The following is a 23,121-nucleotide window of genomic DNA, read 5'->3' on the forward strand; positions in this document are numbered from 1 at the left end:
AATGGCCGTGCCGGATCGCGATTTCCAGCGGATCCCATCTGGGGGACCCTCTTACCTCCTCCCTGAATGCGGCCACGCGATCCCGGAGAGCTGCGGCTGGTGTGTGTGCCTGAAGTAGAGAACCAGAGCTTCTGCTGTAAGTACCCGGCAAGCAGGAACACGGGAGTATACAGCGCCGCTGAGGGAGGTGAGGGAGCTGCAGCAAGAGATGTCAGAATGACATATAGCATGGACAGTGCCTCTGCTGCAGCCCTTGAAGTCTTCAATCTTCATTTTTAGAAGCTCTGTTCAGGGCTGCTGGAGCAGCCCTGCCTGTTAGCTGCCTGAACTGCAGGCACCAACTTACAGACTGAGCTCCTGTACACGGAAATGGGGTTATAGAGGAGGCGGCGCTGAGCATCTTGGGAACAGTCAAAGCTTTTAGCCTGTTGGTGCCTCGGATCAAGATCCTACTCTAAACCCCGATATTATCCCTGTGGAACCCAGTGTACCCCGCTGCAGAAAAATAGGATATTAATTACCTACCGGTAAATCCTTTACTCGTAGTCAATAAGGGATATTGGGGAAATCTAGTACAATGGGGTATAGACGGGGTCCAAAGGAGCCGGTGCACTTTAAATTTCTTCAACTGGGCGTGCTGGCTCCTCCCCTCTATGCCCCCCCCCCCCACAGGCAATTATAGGTAAAATAGTGCCCGAAGGAGAAAGGACATACATGAGAGAAGCAACATAACAACGAGTGGTGAGATGTACACACCAGCACACCACTAACATAAATCAAACAGCAACGGCTGCTAACAAGACAGCAACAGCTGAACAGGTAACCATAGAAGAGATAACCTGCAGAAAGTCAACGCACTGAGGCGGGCGCCCAATATCCCTTATGGACTACGAGAAAAGGATTTACTGGTAGGTAATTAAAATCCTATTTTCTCTAGCATCCATAAGGGATATTGGTGAAATCTAGTACGATGGGGACGTCCCAAAGCTTCCAGAACGGACGGGAAGGTGCGTAGACGTCTGCAGCACCGCCTGCCCAAACTGGGAATCCTCTTTGGCCAGGGTATCAAACCTGTAGAAATTCACAAAGGTGTTCTTCCAAGACCAGGTAGCAGCTCGGTTAGTTGCAAGGCCGAGACTCCACGGGCAGCTGCCCAGGAAGACCCCACCGATCTTGTAGAGTGGGCCTTCAGAGACTGTGGAACAGGTAAGGCTGCCAACACATAGGCCTGTTGGATAGTAAGCCTAAGCCAACGAGCAATGGACTGCTTTGAAGCAGGGTAACTCTTTTTCTGTGCATCATAAAGCACAAAAAAGGAATCTGTCTTTCTGATCTGAGCCGTTCTCTCGACATAGATCTTCAAGGCTCGCACAGCATCCAGTGCCTCCAGAGGAGCAGAAGTGCCAGAACTTGACGGAACCACAATAGGTTGATTCAAGTGGAACGCAGAGACGACCTTCAGCAGGAACTGCTGCCTAGTCCTGAGCTCCGCTCTATCCTCATAAAAGACCAAGTAAGGGCTTTTACACGATAAGGCCCCCAATTCTGAGACACGTCTAGCAGAAGCCAGGGCCAATAACATCACCGTCTTCCACGTGAGGTACTTGTCCTCTACCGTCATCAGAAGTTCAAACCAGGAGGACTGTAGAAATTCCAACACTACATTCAAATCCCAGGGTGCCGTGGGCGGCACAAAAGGAGGTTGAATGTGAAGCATCCCTTGCAAGTAGGTCTGAACTTCTGGCAATACTGCCAATTTCTTCCGGAAGAAAACTGAGAGATTTGAAATTTGGACCTCAATGGAACCCAGACGTAAGCCCTTATCCACACGAGCCTGCAGGAAAAGTAGTAAACGTCCCAAGTGGAACTCTGCAGGCGGATACGTGTGGACCTCGCACCAAGAGACATATCTTCTCCCGATATGAATATAGTGTTTTGACGTCACAGGTTTCCTGGCCTGAACCATGGTAGCAATAACCTTTTTGGAAAGGCCCTTGTGAGCTAGGATGTTCCACTCAACCGCCATGCCGTCAAACGAAGATGTCGTAAGTCCAGGTAGATGAACGGTCCTTGTTGAAGAAGATCTCTTCTCAGTGGCAGAGGCCAAGGGTCTTCGACGGACATGTCCAGAAGATCCGCGTACCATGGCCTCCGAGGCCAATCCGGGCAATCAGAATTGGCTGGACTCCTTGATTCCTGATTCGCTTGAGCACCCGTGGGAGCAGTGGAATCAGAGCAAACGGGAAAACCAGCCGGTAAGGCCAAGCGACGTCAGTGCATCCACTCCCCTCGTCTTAGGGTCTCTGGTTCGTGAGCAATACCAACAAAGCTTCTTGTTGACTTGAGAAGCCATTATGTCTGTTTGTGGGCAGCCCCACCGGTCGCTGATCTGCTGAAACACCTGATGGTGAAGCCCACACTCTCCCGGGTGTAGATCGTGAAGACTCAGGAAGTCCACAACCCAGTTGTCTACTCCCGGAATGAAGATTGCGGACAGTGCTCTTGCATTTCTATCTTTAACATCTCTCGCATGCAGGCTCTGCTTTTTGTCCCTCCTTGTCGATTGATGTACGCCACTGTCATGGCATTGTCAGACTGTTCTTGGATCGCGTGATCCGTGACCAGAGGAGAGGCCTGTAGCAGAGCATTGTAGATCGCCCGAAGTTCCACAATGTTGATCGGAAGGAGGGCTTCGTGGGCTGACCACCTGCCCTGGAACTGTGCACCTTGGGTGATAGCTCCCCATCCTCTCAGACTCGCATCCGTCGTGAGGAGGATCCAATCCTGTATACCAAAACTTCAGTAGGTTGGAGGACTGCATCCACCACAGGAGGGAAATCCTGGCCAGAGGTGACAGCCGTATTATCCGGTGCATCTGAAGATGTGATCCAGACCACTTGCTCAGGAGATCCAATTGAAATGTTCTGGCATGGAACCTTCCATACTGGTTTGCCTCGTACTAGGCAACCATCTTCCCCAACAATCTTATGCAAAGATGGAGTAGGTCAGAGAACTATGCGGACCATCTCCTGAAGTGTTCTCGCTTTGTCTTCTGGGAGGAACACTTTCTGGCCATAGTATCCAGTAACATTCCCAGGAACAGGAGCCGCTGAGTTGGCTTCAGGTGGGACTTCTGTAAATTGAGGATCCACCTATGGTGTGACAGAAGTTGGATAGTGTGGTCTATATGGAGCAATAAAGCTCCCTGGATCTCGCTTTTTATCAAGAGATCGTCCAGGTAAGGGACAGTATTGACCCCCAGGACCCAGAGTTGGAACATCATCTCTGCAATCAGAACTCCTGTTCTTCCAGACCCGCAATTGCTGCTTGCAAGGATTCTATCTTGAACCCGAAAACCTTTTAGTAAGGGTTCAAGGATTTCAGATTCAAAATGGGTCTTACCGAACCACCCGGTTTTGGTACCACTAACAAGTTGGAGTAATATCCCTTGCCCTGTTGTTGCAGTGGCACTGGAACAATGACTCGGGACTGGACCAATTTTAGGATGGCCTGTTGCAGCGTAGCACACGTATCCTCCAAAGCTGTTAAGCTTGATTTGAAAAATCGCTCGGGAGGAGCACCATCGAACTCCAGCTTGTAGCCCTGAGAAATAAGGTCCTGTACCCAGGTATCCTGGCAGGAACTTTCCCAGATGCGGCTGAAGTAACGCAGCCGAGCTCCCACCACGAGATCCCCTCGGGGTGGGCGGGCACGGTCATGCTGAGGCCTTAGTGGAGGCTGAACTGGTGCTTTGTTCCCGGGAACCTGCATCTGCTGGCTTTTTTGCCTTACCTCTGGTGCCTCGTGCAGCGTTTGAGGCGCCTCTGGTTCTAGATTGAAACATAGCGGTCCGAAAGGACTGAGTAGATGGCCGCGGGTAGGAACGCCTAGCCGGTGGGGCCCCAGAGGAGAGAAACGTGGAATTCCCGCGGTAGCTTTGGAAATCCACAAAACCAACTCAACACCGAATAGCCACTCTCCTGAGAAAGGGAGAGACACCACATTACGCTTGGAATCTGCGTCCACTATTCACTGACGCAGCCATAAAGCTCTGCACGCCGACACTGCCATGGCAGTAATACGCACATTAATCGCGCCTATCTATTTAATAGAGTCGCACGTAGTGCAGTATCCTGAATGTGTTTGATCAGAATAACCATACTCATCAGAGACACATCCGTCGCGAGGCCATCTGTAACTGGCCCGCCCAGGTGTGAATGACGTGTCAACCAGCAACCCGCTATCACAGCTGCTGTGAAATAGACTTCAGTGTAGTCTTCTAGTTTTCTATCCCCAGGGTCCTTCAAAGCCGAGGAGCCAGGGACCGGTAACACCACCTCTTTAGACAGACGTGAGACAGAGACGTCAACAGCCGGGGTATCTTCCCAGTTTTTCCTACCTTCAGGAGAAAATGGGAAAGTGTTAAGAAGCGTCTGGCCACCTGGAATTTTTTATCAGGATTTTTCCAGGTCAAACTTAAACATATCTAATTCCTTAGAATTAGAGAAAGTGACGCTAAGCATTTTCTGTGAGGAGAAAAATTACTGCTTTACGGCATCATCTTCTACTGGGAGTTTTAACACATAACTGATAGCAATTATGAGGCACTCAAGCCCTTGTGCAGGAGATGAATCCTCAATAATAGGGTCCATCTCCTCCCCCTCCTTCTGTCCCTCTTCATCAGTTACTGAGAGTAAGCAGGCAGCCCACGTGTATGTGTCCCTGAGCTAGGGAGAAGGGTCTGTCCTCTGCCTCTTGCAGCCAGGTCAGCTACACAGCCTGCTGCATTCGCTGTGTCTTATGACTATGGCCCTCATTCCGAGTTGTTCGCCCGCTAGCTGCTTTTAGCAGCATTGCACACGCTAAGCCGCCGCCTACTGGGAGTGAATCTTAGCTTTGCATAATTGCGAACGAAAGATTTGCATAATTGCGAATAGAAATTTCTTTGCAGTTTCTGAGTAGCTCCAGACTTACTCAGCCATTGCGATCAGTTCAGTCAGTTTCGTTCCTGGTTTGACGTCACAAACACACCCAGCGTTCGCCCAGACACTCCCCCGTTTCTCCAGCCACTCCCGCGTTTTTCCCAGAAACTGCAGCGTTTTTCCGCACACACCCATAAAACGGCCAGTTTCCGCCCAGAAACACCCACTTCCTGTCAATCACACTACGATCAGCACAGCGATGAAAAATCCTTGTTATGCCGTGAGTAAAACACCTAACTTTTGAGTAAAATAACTAACCGCATGCGCTCTGCGAACCTTGCGCATGCGCAGTAAGCGACTAATCGCAATATAGCGAAACTCGGCAACGAGCGAACAACTCGGAATGAGGGCCTATCTGCAGAGGGCTGAGAGAACATGTCCGCAATCCAGGGAGTTTAACCAGGATGGCAACCCCCCCAAGTCTCCTCACAAGCCTGTGAGGACTTGCTACATTGTTCATGAGAAGAGGGGGAGAATCTACATGTGCATAAATGGTGTTTACCTATTCAGAGGAGACAAACTCTCACACACAACACACAGACAATGTACAAGCAAGCCTGCCCTTGATTAGTATGTGAGTGGGAGGCCCAGAGAAAATGACCAGCATACCACGCCTAGCAGACTCAGGGAGACTGCAGGCTGTAACTTTATACTGTGACTCTATTTACAAGTATAATAGCTGCTCTACCCCTTTCTAACACCCCTATATGTATCTGTAGTGTTGGAGGAGCTGTGTGCCTGCTGCTGCTGGAAGCAGAGGAAGGCGCCAAGAAGCAGCTGGCACCGCTCTGAGGTAGCTCCGCCCCCTGCAATGGTGCCAGAGCTATACACTTATTTATACTGGCAAATGTCTCATTTTGGTTTAAAACATAATATAAATACCTATTTTCACAACCGTGTGCCAGTGTACACAGGGGGCTATAGTGTTTCCCCATTAGGAGAGTCCCGTATGCCGCGCCCGCGTTCTGCCGCACCATGACCCGGGCCCCCTGGTTTGTACTCCCCACTGATGTCACCTTCAGACTATCGTTAGGTGACTGTGGCGTGCTGCGATTGTGACCGTAAAGGCGCAGTGCTCTGCTGTACAACAACCTCTCAGGACGGTGGTCCTGCAGCGGGGAAGCGGCTCTGACACCTGCAAGGCTCGTAACCGCCCCCTCCAACTCCCACGGTGCAGGTATGCTGTTGCCCAAACAGCATACCGAAAATAACAAAGATTTAAAAAGAAACTGAAGAAAACTCTCTGGAGCTTCCAGAGTGTGCATCCTCTCATGAGGGCACTTTTTTTCTAAACTGCCTGTGGGAGGGGGCATAGAGGGGAGGAGCCAGCACACCCAGTTGAAGAAATTTAAAGTGCACCAGCTCCTTTGGACCCCGTCTATACCCCATCGTACTAGATTTCCCCAATATCCCTTATGGGAAATAATCTGTACCAAGGTTATACTATTGATTATATGTATATGTATGAGTTAAATAAATTTACACAATAACAGGTCTTCTTACCTTATTTAACCACCCTCATATAATGAGGTATTCTTACCTTATTGAACCACCCTCATATAATCCAATTAGAGTAAAACCTCTCATGGGCACAGCGGTTGGCACTGCGGTTGGGCTGGATGACAGGACGGCGGGATTTTAATGAAAACACATACAGTGCATCCGGAGAGTATTCACAGCGCTACACTTTTTCCACATTTTATGTTACAGCCTTATTCCAAAATGGAATAAATACGTTTTTTCCCTCAAAATTCTACACACAAAGGGGGTCATTCTGAGTTGATCGCTCGCTAGCAGTTTTTAGCAGCCGTGCAAACGCATTGTCGCCGCCCACTGGGGAGTGTATTTTAGCTTTGCAGAAGTTCGAACGCTTGTGCAACAGAGCGCCTGCAAAATCGTTTTGTGCAAAACAAGACCAGCCCTGTAGTTACTCTTCGTGTGCGTTGATTCTAACGACGGAGGGACAACTTTTGACGTCACACACCCGCCCAGCGAACGCCCAGCCACACCTGCGTTTTTTCTGCCACACCTGCGTTTTTCTAAGCACTCCATGAAAACAGTCAGTTGACACCCAGAAACGCCCTCTTTCTGGCAATCTCCTTGCGGCCCGCTGTGCGATTGGAATTGTCGCTAGAACCAGTGCAAAACCACAATGGACTTTGTACCCATACGACGCGCGCGCGCATTACGGAACATGGGGTATAGACGGGTTCATTAGGAGCCATTGGCACTTTAAGAGTTTGAGAATGTGGGCTGGCTCCTCCCTCTATGCCACTCCTACCAGACACAGTCTAGAAACTGTGCCCGAGGAGACGGACATCTTCGAGAGAAGGATTTAACACAGATAGTGGCGAGATTCATACCAGCTCACACATAGGGGTATATTTACTAAGATTCGTAATTTCCGAAAATAGGTCAAAGTTCAATCACGAATGACATCGGCAGTGTAAAACTGCAACTTTTTGAATTGATTACGACTAATTTACTAAGCTGTCGTATTCGTATTTTTCTTTGCTTCCGATGTCGATGTCATTCGTGTTTTTTTACCTAATTTGACGGCAGTGATTAGCAAAACACTGCCGTTTTTTTTTACAATCAATCTCGGCCGGATCTGTGTGATCCGTGCTGGGGTTCGTATTTTTTTTTTTTTTTAAATTAAACAAAGTAAAATCCTAAAAAAAATTTTTATTCGTGATTTGAGATGCATGCAGGGATCCATGAGATCCGTGCATGTATATCAGTGGGAAGGGGTTGGAAAGTGCTTTTTTTTGCCAAAAAAAATTGCGTGGGGTCCCCCCTCCTAAGCATAACCAGCCTCGGGCTCTTTGAGCCGATCCTGGTTGCAGAAATATGGGGAAAAAAATGACAGGGGTTCCCCCATATTTAAGCAACCAGCATCGGGCTCTGCGCCTGGTCCTGGTCCCTAAAGTGACGTCACCGCTGAGCAGAAAGTTCCCATCATTGGTTACAATGTAGCGCATAGGCGCTACATTGTAACACTGCCGCGTGCTGCCTGTCAGTGAGGACAGGAGCACACAGCTGATCAGGAGAGTGCTACAACGTGGCACTCCCTGATTGGCTGAAGAAACCCACTTAGCCAGAAGGCAAAGTGGGTTTCTGGCATTCGTGGAAAGGTGACCCATGTGCAAACATGGGTCACCTTTCAGTTCGTGGTCGGGCAGCCGTTTTTTTGTTTTATTCAAGTACGTGGATTATCCCTGGATTTGCCGAGGAGCCTGGACCACTGGATCTGGTGAGTAGAATCTCTTCAACAGGTACCCCTTGGATTCTACTGGAGAAGAGGACCGACCTGCGTGGGAACATAAGGTAAGTATGTATGTATGTGTGTATGTACGTAATAAAATTATACTTTCACGGTGTGTGTGTCTTGTGTTTTTTTGGGTATTTTTTTAGTGGTAGTACTACAGGTACCAGCGGGCCCGTTTTTCCGCCGCATGCTGGTACTTGTGGTTCTCCAAGTACAAGCATGCGGGGGAGGCTTGCTGGGACTTGTAGTACTGCTACTAAAAACAATATCTTTTATTTTACAACAAAGGCTATCAGCCCTCCCATCCGCAGCCCATTGGATGGGGGGGGACAGCCTCGGGCTTCACCCCTGGCCCTTGGGTGGCTGGGGGGGGGGGACCCCTTGATTGAAGGGGTCCCCACTCCCCCAGGGTACCCCGGCCAGGGGTGACTAGTTGGATTTTTGATGCCACGGCCGCAGGGCGCTGTATAAAAGTGACCCCCGGCTGTGGCATTATCTGTCCAGCTAGTGGAGCCCGGTGCTGGTTTTAAAAATACGGGGGACCCCTACTCTTTTTGTCCCCCGTATTTTTGGGACCAGGACCAGGCGCAGAGCCCGATGCTGGTTGCTTAAATATGGGGGAACCCCTGTCATTTTTTTCCCATATTTCTGCAACCAGGATCGGCTCAAAGAGCCCGAGGCTGGTTATGCTTAGGAGGGGGGACCCCACGCAATTTTTTTTGGCAAAAAAAAGCACTTTCCAACCCCTTCCCACTGATATACATGCACGGATCTCATGGATCCCTGCATGCATCTCAAATCACGAATAAAAAAAGCAGGTCTGTTTTTTTTTAGGACTTTTTTACGAATTGTAATTTTTCACGGCAGTGTTTTGGGTTTTTTTGCTTTGCACTTCTTAGTAAATGACCGAGATTCATACTTAAACAGGCGTAATTTGACCGATGGTGTATTCATTCGTAATTTTTTACCTGAACTAGAAAAAAATTACGAATGCCCTCATCACTGCCGTGATTAGTGTTTAGTAAATGGCCGAGATTGACCGAGATGACACTTTGATGAAAAAACGGCATCTCGGTCAAAATCGGGAGCTTAGTAAATATACCCCATAGAAGGCAAACCATGCTAACAAGTGTGGAAACTCAGCAACCACTGAAACATTACTTACCAAGTAACAATGCAGTACTTAGCTAAAAACAAAGTCGTACTGAACCAGAAAACCACTGCAGGTAAACGAAGCACTGGGCAGGCTGGGGTCCACATTAATACCATGGGGATGTACCAAAGCTCCCAGAACGGGAGGGAGAGCGCGGAGGCTCCTGCAGAACTGATTGACCAAACTTAAGAGGTCCTCAGAGGCCAAGGTATCGAACTTGTAGAACTTTGCGAACGTGTTCGACCCCGACCAAGTAGCCGCTCGGCAGAGTTTTAAAAAGCTGAGACACCCCGGGCAGCCGCCGAGGAAGAACTCACCTTACGAATAGAGTGGGCCTTAACAGACGTAGGACACGGCAATCCTGCTGTAGAATACGCATGCTGGATAATGAATCTGATCCAGCGAGAGATCGTCTGCTTAGAAGCAGTACACCCAATTTTCTTGGGAACATACAGGACAAACAGAGAGTCTGATTTTCTTTGACGAGCAGTCCTCCTCACATAGATTATTAGAGCCCTTACAACATCTAAGGACTTTGAAGAAATTGAGGAGTCAGTCGCAACTGGCATTGGTTGGTTGATATGAAATGCCGACACAACCTTCGGAAGAAACTGCTGACGTGTCTGAAGCTCAGCTTTATCCTCATGGAAGATCAAGTATGGGCTTTTACATGACAAAGCCCCTAACTCCGATACATGTCTAGCAGAAGCTAAGGCCAACAGAGGCTCAAACCAGTCCGACTGGAGGAAATGCAACACCACATTAACATCCCAGGGCGCCGTAGGTGGTACAAAGGGAGGTTGGATGTGCAGAACTCCCTTCAAAAAAGTCTGAACCTCAGGGAGGGCGGCCAACTGTTTCTGGAAGAAAATGGATAGGGACAAAATCCTAACCTCAGGCCCATATCCACACCTGCTTGCAGGAAGAGGAGAAAACGTCCCAGTTGAAACTCCACTGTAGGAAACCTCTTGGACTCATACCAAGATACATATTTTTTCCAAATATGATGGTAATGTTTAGACGTTACTCCTTTCCTAGCCTGTATCAGGGTAGGAATAATCTTGTTCGGAATGCCCTTCTGAGCTAGTATCTGGCGTTACCCCTCCATGCCGTCTAACGTAGCCATGGTAAGTCTTGATAGGTGAACGGCCCCTGCTGCAGCAGGTCCTCCCGAAGAGGAAGAGCCCTAGCAGTAGATCCAGAAGATCCACGTACCAAGACTTTCTTAGCCAGTCTGGAGCAAAGAGGATCGCTTGAACCCTTGTTCTCCTTATGAGCTTTAGCACTCTTGGAATGAGTGGGAGTGTTGGAAACACGTACACCGACTGGAATACCCACGGAGACACTAGGGCGTCCACCGCCACTGCTTTCGGGTCCCTCGACCTGGAACAATATCGCTGACGCTTCTTGTTGAGACGAGAGGCCATCATGTCTATTTGGGGCACACCCCAAAGATCTGTTACCTCCTTGAACACCTCCGGATGGAGACCCCACTCCCCTGGATGGAGATCGTGTCTGCTGAAGAAGTCCGCTTCCCAGTTGTCTACTCCTGGAATGAAGATTGCTGACAGCGCCAACGCGTGTTTTTCTGCCCAGAAGATGATTCTTGTTACCTCTGACATTGCAGCTCTGCTCTTCGTTCCGCCCTGTCGGTTTATGTAAGCCACTGTCGTTACATTGTCCGACTGCACTTGAATGGCCCGATTTCTCAGAAGATGGGCCGCTTGGAGAAGACCGTTGTACACGGCTCTTAGCAGGGGCGTTTCTACCCATTGGCCAGGATGGCACTCACCAGGGGTGCCAGCCGAGCAGGGGGCGCCGTCCGACGGTGCCACCCTCGGCCAATGGGTGGAATCCCTTAATCCGTAGTGTCTGGCAATACCTGCTGTGCCGAACTGCCTGTGCATTGCCTGGGATGGAGGGTGGAGGATCGCTCAGCAGGATGGAGCTGGCGCCGGTGTCCACCGCAATACACTACAGGGAAAAAACTGAAAATAAACTACAACTCCCAGCAACCCTTGCTGCCGGGAACTCCCAGCGGCAAGTGCTGCTGGGAGCTGTAGTTTTTTTTTCAGTGTCTTCACGTAGTTTGGTGTGGTGCCGGACACCGGCGCCAGCTCCTTCCTGCAGAGCGATCCTCCACCCTCCATCCCAGGCAACTCGGCACAGCAGGTATTGCCAGACACTACGGCTATCTGCTGGGATGTTGTGGGGTGGGGACTAGGGCTATGTGCTGTGTGGGGAGTCTATGTATGTGCTGGGAGTGGGGGAGACTACTACTATGTGCTAAGGGCAGACTACAGCTATGTGCTGGGAGGGGGATGGGGACTATGGCTATGTGCTTGGGGAGGTGAGGGGCTATGTGCAGGGAGGAGGACTATGGCTATCTATGTTGGCAGGGAACTATTGTTATGTGATGGGAGGGAGGTGGGGACTACTGTATGGCTGTGTTGGGAGAGGTGGAGACTACGGCCATGTGCTCGGGGGACTACGGCTATTGGTTGGGAAGGTTGGGCTATGGCTATTTAGTGGGAGGGGACTATGGCTATCTGCTGTGAGGGGGATGGGGAATATGACTATATGACTGTGGGGGCATATCTGGCACTGGAGGCTTATCTGGCACTGTGGGGCATATGTGTATCTGGCACTGTGGGGGCATATTTAGCACCGGTGGGGGGCACATCTGGCACTGTGGGGGCACATCTGGCACCGTGGGGACATGTGTATCTGGCAGTGTGGAGGCATATCTGGCAACGTGGGGGCATATGTGTATCTGGCACTGTGGGGGCACATCTGGCACTGTGGGGGAATGTGTATCTGGCAATGTGGAGGCATATCTGGCAACGAGGGAATATGTGTATCTGGCACTGTGGTGGCATATCTAGCACTGTGGGGGCATGTGTGTATAAGGCACTGTGGGGGCATATGTGTATCTGGCACTATTGGGGGCATATGTGTATCTGGCACTGCAGTATTGGGGTCATATGTGTATCACGTCCCCATTTTCATTGGCCACGGCCCATGTGGCATGTGGCCACACAGGCGCGTGCACACAGTACCGCTAACATTTTTTTTTACTTACACCACTGGGTAGTGCGCTGCACTGCACTTCTTTGCACGACTATTTGATTATACTACCTGGCCTTGGGTGGCATTGTGTCCTCAGCCAGGCCAGGCACTGTGGATGTCTCCTCAGTGTTATAAGAATTACTGTGTGGGCATAATGTGTAAAGGGAACTGCTACTGTGTGGGCATGATGTGTATAAGGGTTACTACTGTGTAGCGTAATTTGAATTAGGGGAACTATTGTATGGTCATGCCACTTTCCCACAAGATCATGTCCCTTTTATGCACATGCACCTTCCCTATTTCAAATATGGGGGGCACCAGTCCCTTACTTTGCCAGGGGTGCTCACACCCCTGGCTCTTAGTTCCAGAATGTTTATTGACAGGCCTGCTTCCAGACTTGACCACCTTCCATGGAAGGTTTCCCCTTGAGTGACTGCGCCCCAGCCCCGGAGACTTGCATCCGTGGTTAGAAGGATCCAGTCCTGAATCCTGAACCTGCACCCCTCCAGAAGGTGAGGCAATTGTAGCCACCAGAGGAGTGAAATCCTGGCCTTTGACGACAGACGTATTCTCTGGTACATGTGTAGATGAGATCCCGACCACTTGTCCAGGAAATCCAGTTGAAGGACCGAGCATGAAACCTCCCGTACTGCAGAGCCTCGTAAGAGGCCACCATCTTCCTCAGAAAGCGAATGCACTGATGAACCGACACCCGGGCTGGCTTCAGGACATCCCGGACCATTGTTTGTATCACCAACGCTTTTTCCTCTGGAAGAAACACCCTCTTCACTTCCGTGTCGAGGATCATTCCCAGAAAGGACAACCTCTTGGTTGGTTCCAAATGTGATTTTGGAAGATTCAGGATCCAACCGTGTTCCCTGACTAGATGGGTCGTGAGAACTATGGACTGTAACAGCTTCTCCTTGGACGATGCCTTTATCAGCAGATCGTCCAGATGTGGAATCATGTTCACCCCCTGTCTGCGTAGAACCATCATTTCCGTCATCACCTTGGTGACTACCCTCGGTGCTGTGGAGAGGCCGTATGGCAGGGCCTGGAATTGAAAATGACAGTCCAACAGTGCGAATCGGAGATAAGCTTGATGCGGAGGCCAAATCGGAATGTGGAGGTACGCATCCTTGATATCCAGGGATACCAGGAATTCCCTCTCCTCCAGACCTGATATCACCGCCCTTAGAGACACCATTTTAAACTTGAACTCCCTCAGGAAGGGGTTTAGCGATTTTAAGTTCAGAATGGGCCTGACCGAACCATCCGGTTTCGGTACCATGAAAAGGTTCGAATAGTAACCTTTGTTTTGCATATGGGGAGGAACTGGTACAATAACCTGTGACTCCACCAACTTCTGGATGGCTTCCGGTAGGATAGTCCTGTCTGCCAGCAAAGCTGGAAAGCCTGATTTGAAGAACCGGTGAGGAGGGAGATCTTGAAATTCCAGACTGTACCACTGGGACACAATATCTTGCACCCAGGGATCCAGGCCGGACGACACCCAGACGTGACTGAAACGCCTGAGTCTCGCCCCCACCGGTCCCACCTACAGGCCGCACGGTCCACCGTCATGGACTTTGGCGTACCCGAAGTAGGTTTCTGTTCCTGGGAACCCGCCGCAGCAGGTTTCTTGGATTTTGGCTGACCTCCTCTAAAGAAGGTGTTAGACGGCTTGGCCTTTCTTGCTTTGACAGTCCGAAAGGACTGAGATGCAGCTGAAGAAAAGGGTTTCTTCGTAGCAGGTGCAGCTGAGGGAAGAAAAGGAGACTTACCCGCTGTAGCCATGGAAATCCACGCATCCAACGTAGGGTAGGGTCTCCACACCTCTCCTGGATTCCGCGTTGGCAGGCCACTGGGGCAGCCAAAGTCCCCTACGAGCTGAGACAGACATGGAAGATATCCCTGCAGCCATGGAACCCAGGTCTTTCATGGATTCCACCATAAATCCTGCAGAATGCTGAATGTTACGTAAAAACAAGTCAACATCACTTTTATCCATTGTATCCAAGTCCTCAAGTAACGTGCCTGACCACTTTACTATAGCTTTGGAAATCCATGCACAGTCAATAGTAGGACGTAGTATCGCCCCTGAAGCCGTGTATATGGATTTGAGCGTAGTGTCGATTTTGCGATCAGCTGGCTCTTTTAAGGCGGTAGATCCTGGAACAGGTAAAACCAACTTTTTTGAGAGTCTGTATACAGACGCGTCAACTATGGGTGGGTTTTCCCATTTTTTCCTATCCTCCTCAGGGAAGGGGAAAGCAACCAGAACCCTCCTAGGGATTTGGATTTTTTTCTCTGGGTTTTCCCATGCTTTCTCAAATATAGCATTTAATTCTTTAGACGCAGGGAAGGTTAGCGAGGCTTTCTTATTGTCAGTGAAGTAAGCCTCCTCAACCTGTTCAGGTGTTGAATCAGCAATATTCAAAACATCTCTAATAGCCTCTATCATTAACTGCACCCCTTTCACAAGAGATGCCACATCCCCCTCACAGTCTGCCGTGTCAGAATCGGTATCCGTGTCATCTTGCATAATCTGGGTAAGAGCACGTTTGTGGGAACATACAGTAGGGGGTCCTGAGGTAACAGAACCGAGCCAAACTGCCATAGAGTTCTGTAAAACATGAGTTGCAGATTCATTCTGTGCAACCCTAGTAGAAATCTGAGAAATCATAGTTTTAATAGAGGATAACCATTCCGGCTCCCTTGCTGGTATCTGCGCTAAAACAGTGCAATCCTGATTACATGGAATGGGATCATCCTGAGAGGATATATCCTCTGCAGCATATGACACAGAGTCCCTGGACATAGCTTAATGGAGACCACAGACACTCCACACACACAGGGGAGGACAGAGTTTCACCCCCAAGAATGGCAAGAGAGACACAGAGATTGGAGCCAACCCACACGCAGAGCTTTTAAGGTATATGGAGACCCCCAACCAGCGCTGACTGTGCACCTTAATAGGTTACACAGTCTTTACACAGCCTCCTCCTCCTTCTACAACCCCCTGGTACCGTAAGAGATAGCTCTCACAGCTCTCACTGACAGCGCTTCTGGAGGCAGGAAAATGGCGCTGAACGCTGCTGGGTCCGCTCTGAGGAGAATCTCCGACCCCTTCATGGCGCTGTCTTCCCGCTCTTCTGGAGATTATACTGGCCTGAGGAATTGTGCTGGCAGCGATCCTGGGACCCTGACAGGCTTGGAGGTCAGTGTAGGGTGTAGGCGCTGGCTCAGGGCGCCCCTCACTGCTCCGCACTATGTACCGCTGAGCCCCGGAGCGCAGTTAGTACTGCACTCCATACCCTGTTGCCGCCATCTTCACACCGGCCACTGATCTTCTGGCTCTGTAAGGGGGTGGCGGCATGCTACTGGGGTGAGCGATACCCTGTGGCGGGGAACGTTCGATCCCCTCGAGCTCAGTGTCCTGTCAGCGGAGATGGTGACTCAGACCCCGCAGGGCGGACACTACTCCCCCCTTAGTCCCACGAAGCAGGGAGGCTGATGCCAGCAGCCTGCCTGTAAAATAATACACTCTAAAAAAAAAAACTTTTACCAGAGAAGCTCTGTAGAGCTCCCATAGCTGTGACCGGCTCCTCCGGGAACATTTTCTAAACTGAGTTTGGTAGGAGGGGCATAGAGGGAGGAGCCAGTCCACACTCTCAAACTCTTAAAGTGCCAGTGGCTCCTAGTGGACCCGTCTATACCCCATGGTACTAATGTGGACCCCAGCATCCTCTAGGACGTAAGAGAAAATAAAAAACTAAGAAATCACATGTACATAAGTACTCACAGCCTTTGCTCAATACTTTGTTGATGTACCTTTGGCAGCAATTACAGCCTCAAGTCTTTTTGAATGTGATGCCACAAGCTTGGCACACCGATCTTTGGGCAGTTTAGCCCATTCCTCTTTGCAGCATCTCTCAAGCTCCATCAGGTTGGATGAAAAGCGTTGGTGCACAGACATTTTCAGATCTCTCCAGAGATGTTCAATCAGATTCAAGTCTGGGCTCTGGGTGGGCCTCTTACGAACATTCACAGAGTTGTCCTGAAGCCACTCCGTTGATATCTTGGCTGTGTGCTTAGGGTTGTTGACCTGCTGAAAGATGAAGTGTCACCCCAGTCTGAGGTCAAGAGCGCTCTGGAGCAGGTTTTCATCCAGGATGTCTCATCTTTCCTTCTATCCTGACTAGTCTCCCAGTTCCTGCCGCTGAAAAACATCCCCACAGCATGATGCTGCCACCACCATGCTTCACTATAGGGATAGTATTGGCCTGGTGATAAGCGGTGCCTGGTTTCCTCTAAACATGACACCTGGCATTCACGCCAAAGAGTTCAATCTTTGTCTCATCAGACCAGAGAATTTTGTTTCTCATGGTCTGAGAGTCCTTCAGGTGCATTTTGGTAAACTCCAGGTGAGCTGCCATGTGCTTTTTACTAAGGAGTGGCTTCCATCTGGCCACTCTACCATACAGGCCTGATTGGTGGATTGCTGCAGAGATGGTTGTCCTTATGGAAGGTTCTCCTCTCTCCACAGAGGAATGCTGTAGCTCTGACAGCGTGATCATCGGGTTCTTGGTCACCTCCCTGACTAGGGCCCTTCTCCCCCGATCGCTCAGTTTTGACAGCCGGCCAGCTCTAGGAAGAGTCCTGGTGGTTTCGAACTTCTTCCATTTATGGATGATGGAGGCCACTGTGCTCACTGGGACCTTCAAAGCAGCAGATATTTTTCTGTACCCTTCCCCAGATTTGTGCCTCGAGACAATACTGTCTCGGAGGTCTACAGACAATTCTTCTGACTTCATGCTTGGTTTGTGCTCAGACATGCACTGTCAAGTGTGGGCCCTTATATAGACAGGTGTGTGCATTTCCAAATCATGTCCAATCAACTGAATTTACTACATGTGTACTACAATTAAGCTGTAGGAACATGTCAAGGATGATCAGTGGAAACCTGAGCTCAATTTGAGCTTCATGGCAAAGGCTGTGAATACTTATGTACATGTGATTTCTTAGGTTTTTATTTCTAATAAATTAGCAAAAATCACAAAAAACTTTTTTCACAATGTCATTATGGGGTATTGTGTGTAGAATTATGAGGGAAAAAATTAATTTATTCCATTTTGGAATAAGGCTGTAACATAACAAAATGTAGAAAAAGTGAAGCGCTGTGAATACTTTCCAGATGTACTGTACATTTCAATATATGTGTTCACACAGTGCGGCTGTGCCATTGAGATCCCGTGTGTCACTGGCCGGATCCTGTTCTGCTGGATCCCACAGAACAGGATCCGTGCGCACACAGAAAAAAAACCTCCCGGCCACTATGTGTGGTCCTAGCCTAAGTCACCTGTGCTCAAGTATGACTATCCTTAAAACCTACTGGTGTGCCTTGAGTACTGTGGTTGAGAAACACTGATCTAGGTGAACCATATTGTGGTGAAAAGGAAATGTGTTGCTGAGTATTTAACTACTTACTGTAAAGTTTTTAACTACTTACTGTAACTGATGAATACTTACACAAATGTATTAGAAATTGTCACGTTTCTTAATCAATTCAGAAAAAAATATATAATTGTATATATATACAGTACCAGTCAAAAGTTTGGACACATGTTCTCATTCCTTTGAATGAGAAAGTGTGTCCAAATGAGATAGTACACCTATTGGGTATCTAGCACATCCCTGGGGGGTATGTTTAGTAGACCCATGTCACATTATCTTCCCAACCCTGTAGCATTTTCCTGTCACTTTTGTAGCAATTGACCACCATGTAACATTTACCACTCCCACTGTAGTGTTGATAATCCTGTAGTATTATCTCCTCATCCCTGTTGCATTTCCCTATAATCCATGTAACATGGGGGGGGTCATTCAGGTGTGGTTAGTCTTGCTGCTGCTGGCGCTATCTTCCTTTTGCCGTATGCCAATGCAATTATATGCTAATATGGGCAGAAACTACCCTGAGCGATGGGATGCACTCTGCTGCTGCATCATTTCCATCCAACGATGTATAGTTGCTGATACATCGGTACAAGTTACAAATCGGATCATGTCACATTTTGAGTGCCTCATGCAAAAACGCTGTCTGAACGGCCATGACAGGACTACGTTTGTGCGACCACTCTCTATTAGCACCCCAAAAGCTGTCTTCCGGTTACTCACTCTGCGACTAATTCCTCAATGCGACCTCTATAGCAAATAAATTGTTGCATGTGCGCACTGCGGCTCATGTGCACGCACTGTAAGAAAGCTTCGGCTCATCTGCTTAAAATAGCAGTATTGTGGCCGCCTCTGAATTAGGTATTAAAATATGCAAAAAAACCTACACAAACAAGCATGCATTTAATTTTACTTCAGGGCCACGAAATTTGAATATTATTGTTGTAGCTCATGTTATTGATCAACATTTTGATATTTAGATGTTACGTATAGCCAATTATTATAGCCGAGATATTATATCTTTTCAGATGAACTTTCTCCTATCATATATGAGGAGAGGCTGAGGTCAGGGCGCCGTCAGAATGCAGAATTGAGAGTTCGATGGCAAAATTCTGGACGTATAGGAGGACAAAGGTCTACTCGGCCGAGAGAAAATAATGTTCGACACAGGAGCCAATCTCCGCAGCAACTTACTAGGGAGCGTTCACAAACAATGAGAAGACAGCCTATGCTACATTCTGCGTTATCTGAACGCATGATAGCAGAGAGACCAGGCCAAAACCCTATCGCTGGCCCAAGTCGGTTTCTCCCAAACCCCATCTCTGCGCCAAGTCAGCCTATCCCTAACCCCAGCCCTGGGCCAAGTCAGCCTCTCCCAAACCCCAGCCCTGGGCAGAATCTCTCAGCTGGCCATTGGGCACAATTATTTATGAGACTCCCATTTCGCTATGTCACCGAGAGTGAAAACAAGGAATCCTGCAGAATTTGTATAGTGGATTATGAGAATGGGGAGCGGGTTACGGTATTACCTTGCAGGCACGTATTCCATCCCCATTGCATTTCAGAATGGATACAAATAAGCCCCAGTTGTCCTCTGTGCCGTAGGCCGTCCTTTCAGCAAAGAACATGGATAAACATGTGTCATATCTTGTGAGTTCCAAAGGAAATTTTGCAGTAAATATTGTCATTCCACCAGGCTGATATCAGTTAAAAGGAGCTTCCTGATATTCCAACATTTCATCAGCAATATGTTCTGTGATTGCACAGACCAGTATGATGTAATCTACTGATATTTTGGGGTGCAGTGACCTGTTTACTTGTAAGATTAGGTTAGTGAAGACTAGGCTGCACGTGATAAGGCAGTGTCATGTTGTAAGGAGGTGAATGGAGGCAGCAGAAAGACAGACAAATTTAGCTATTGGAAGGAGCAGGATTGGAATGTGGAAAAATATAACTATCCTTAAACAGAAACACTCAACCATTTAGCATCAGTTCTACAGTGTGGTGAGTGGTTGTTGTTTTAGAGCAGCCCATCCATTGGAGTTTGGGACTCCTTCTGAACTAATCTGCATGTCTTTCCATCCTGTGAGTCTTGTAACTTGGTGGACCTGCACTGTACTGGACTCACTACTACTACAGCATACCTCCCAACATGACCCTCTCCAGGAGGGACACAATGCTCTGCTCCTGGACTTCCCACTTAATTTAGGATTGCCATCACCTGTGCTGAAACACCTTTCTTATCCATTACCTGTTCAACACAGGAGCCGGCAATCATAAATGAAGAGAAAAGTCCAGAAGCAGAGCATTGTGTCCCTCCTGGAGAGGGTCATGTTGGGAGGTATGCTACAGGGATGGGCAAAGCACCGGAAATCAAGGATCCCTGAGTAAAGGTGGTTGCAAACTTGTGATCTAACGTGTTAATAGTCAATGTTTCTGTTGAAGACAACTGCCATTTTTATTCCAGTGTATTTCTTTTACAATAAAAGTAATGTTCTGTTTCATTCTGTTTCATAACTTGTCTGAGTGATTGCTGAGCCACCAGAAAGTACAGGTACCCTTCCTTGTTAAAATAAAGCACTTCCAGGGGCCAGTCAGTGTAAAACACATACAGGGGGGTGAGATAAAAACACTGAACCAGATTCTGAGTCACACAAAACTGCTGTAATTCTGTTGACTGACTGCAAATGGGCAACTAATGGGAATATCTGCCCATATTCTGAGTCACCCAGATCTCTGACTCCTCCGTCTGTCAGAGAAGGCTGTCATCACTAGTAATGGCACTTACATGATTAAATTAGGTGCATGACTTAGAATACTTATTAGTTCATGAAGCATAGGTGTGGACAGTTATTTCCAGATACCTTAATGGAGTCAGGAGAAAAAACTCTGGATATAGAGGTGGAGTACAAAGGTTTCCTCATACACCTTGTGTCTGTGCTCCATTTGGCACGAGAAGCATGGCGGGACTTAACGCTCTACCCTGAGTAGTGTAATTAGCACTCTTTCGCATTGCAGCAGCATACATATTGGCAATAGCCATTAACTAGGTGATTAGGTAGGTTAATAATTGCATAACAAATGTGATCATTAATACATCTGGTTTTTAGAGGCAGATTTACTAAAGCTTTTAAAAAAAGTGGAGGTGTTGCCCAAAGCAACCAATCATATTCTAGCTATCATTTCTTAATCACATTTTAGAAAATGATACACAGAATGTGATTGGTTGCTATGGGCAACACTTCCACTTGTCTGCATTGGAAGCTTTAGTAAATCTATCCCCTAGTCTCTAAAGCGGAGCTGCCCAAGATCTGCTGCTTTGACGAGGATTCATCCTGTTTTCCTGATTCTTTAGCATAGCTTCTATTTACCTATTAAATATCTCTATGCAAACACTTTCTTTTGAATAACATATGCTTGATCATATGATAGCATTTCAGAGTTTGTTTGTTTTTTAAATGTGTTCAATATATCATAGCTTAGTGCAGTTTAGTAGGTAGGTGCATGGTCACATGGAGCTACACCATCTGTTCATAGAATCTGGTTCAAAAAAAGCCCCATCATTTAGAAATGAAATAATTATGGTATAGGGGTGTGTATTGCAGCCGACTGGATAACCATTAAAGAAATACATCCTTACCGGTCAACTACAACAAGGACTATAAGAGCTGTAGCCCACAGCAATAAAAGTGTCCCTGCCTTTGCCCAATCTGCATTAATGATCTGCAAGTCACTTTAGTTATGGTTCTGTAGTTTAGAGTGAAAATAGGATTTTAATTACCTACCGGTAAATCCTTTTCTCGTAGTCCATAAGGGAGATTGGGGGAGTCTAGTACGATAGGGTATAGACGGGGTCCAAAGGAACCGGTGCACTTTAAATTTCTTGAACTGGGTGTGCTGGCTCCTCCCCTCTATGCCCCCTTCCACAGTCAGTTATAGGTAAAATAGTGCCCGAAGGAGAAAGGACATACTTGAGAGAAGAAACATAACAATGAGTGGTGAGATTTACACACCAGCACACCACTAACATAAAACGACCAGCAACGGCTGGTAACAAAACAGCAACAGCTGAACATGTAACCATATAAAAGAGAACCTGCAGAAAAGTCAACTCACTGAGGCGGGCGCCTAATATCCCTTATGGACTACAAGAAAAGGATTTACCGGTGGGTAATTAAAATCCTCTTTCATCTAGCATCCATAAGGAATACTGGGGAAATCTAGTACGATGGGGACGTCCAAAAGCTTCCAGAACGGGCTGGAATGTGCGGAGACGTCTACAGCACCGCCTGCCCAAACTGGGAATTCTCTTTGGCCAGGGTATTAAACCTGTAGAACTTCACAAAGGTGTTCTTCCCCGACCAGGTAACAGCTCGGCATAGTTGCAAGGCCGAGACTCCACGGGAAGCCGCCCAGAAGGACCCCACCGATCTTGTAGAGTGAGCCTTCAGAGACTGAGGAACAGGTAAGGCTGCCGACACATAGGCCTGTTGGATAGTAAGCCTATGCCAACGAGCAATAGACCGCTTTGAAGCAGGACAACCCTTTTTCTGCGCATCATATAGCATGAACAAGGAATCTGTCTTTCTGATGCGAGCCGTTCTCTTGACATAGATCTTCAAGGCTCGCATAGCACCCGTCTCCGGAGGAGCAGAAGTGCCAGAACTTGACAGAACCACAATAGGTTGATTCAAATGGAACGCAGAGACGACCTTTGGCAGGAACTGCAGCCTAGTCCTGAGCTCCACTCTGTCCTCGTAAAAGACCAAGTAAGGGCTTTTACACGGTAAGGCCCCCAATTCTGAGACACGCCTAGCAGAAGCCAGGGCCAATAACATCACCATCTTCCATGTGAGGTACTTGTCTTCTACCGTCGTCAGAGGTTCAAACCAGGAGGACTGTACAAATTCCAACACTACATTCAAATCTCAGGGTGCCGTGGACGGCACAAAAGGAGAATGAATGTGAAGCACCCCTTGCAAGAAGGTCTGAACTTTTGGCAATACTGACAATTTCTTCTGGAAGAAAATTGAGAGAGCTGAAATCTGGACCTTAATGGAACCCAGACGTAAACCCTTATCCACACCAGCCTGCAGGAAAAGTAGGAAACGTCCCAAGTGGAACTCTGCAGGCGGATACATGCAGTCTTCGCACCAAAAAACATATCTCCTCCAGATATGATGATAGTGTTTTGA

General features: G+C 48.2%; 1 long non-coding RNA gene across 1 annotated transcript in view; it reads left to right on the plus strand.

Annotated features, from left to right (window-relative positions):
• The window catches only part of LOC134928686 (uncharacterized), a 94,196-nt gene extending 73,766 nt beyond the window's left edge, over positions 1-20,430 (plus strand). Inside the window, exon 3 of the long non-coding RNA XR_010177976.1 lies at positions 18,955-20,430. This is a non-coding gene — a long non-coding RNA (uncharacterized LOC134928686). The remainder of the gene's footprint in view (positions 1-18,954) is intronic.
• Positions 20,431-23,121: the final 2,691 nt, after the last annotated feature.

Source organism: Pseudophryne corroboree, chromosome 1 (assembly GCF_028390025.1).
Source record: "Pseudophryne corroboree isolate aPseCor3 chromosome 1, aPseCor3.hap2, whole genome shotgun sequence".
NCBI lineage: Eukaryota > Metazoa > Chordata > Amphibia > Anura > Myobatrachidae > Pseudophryne > Pseudophryne corroboree.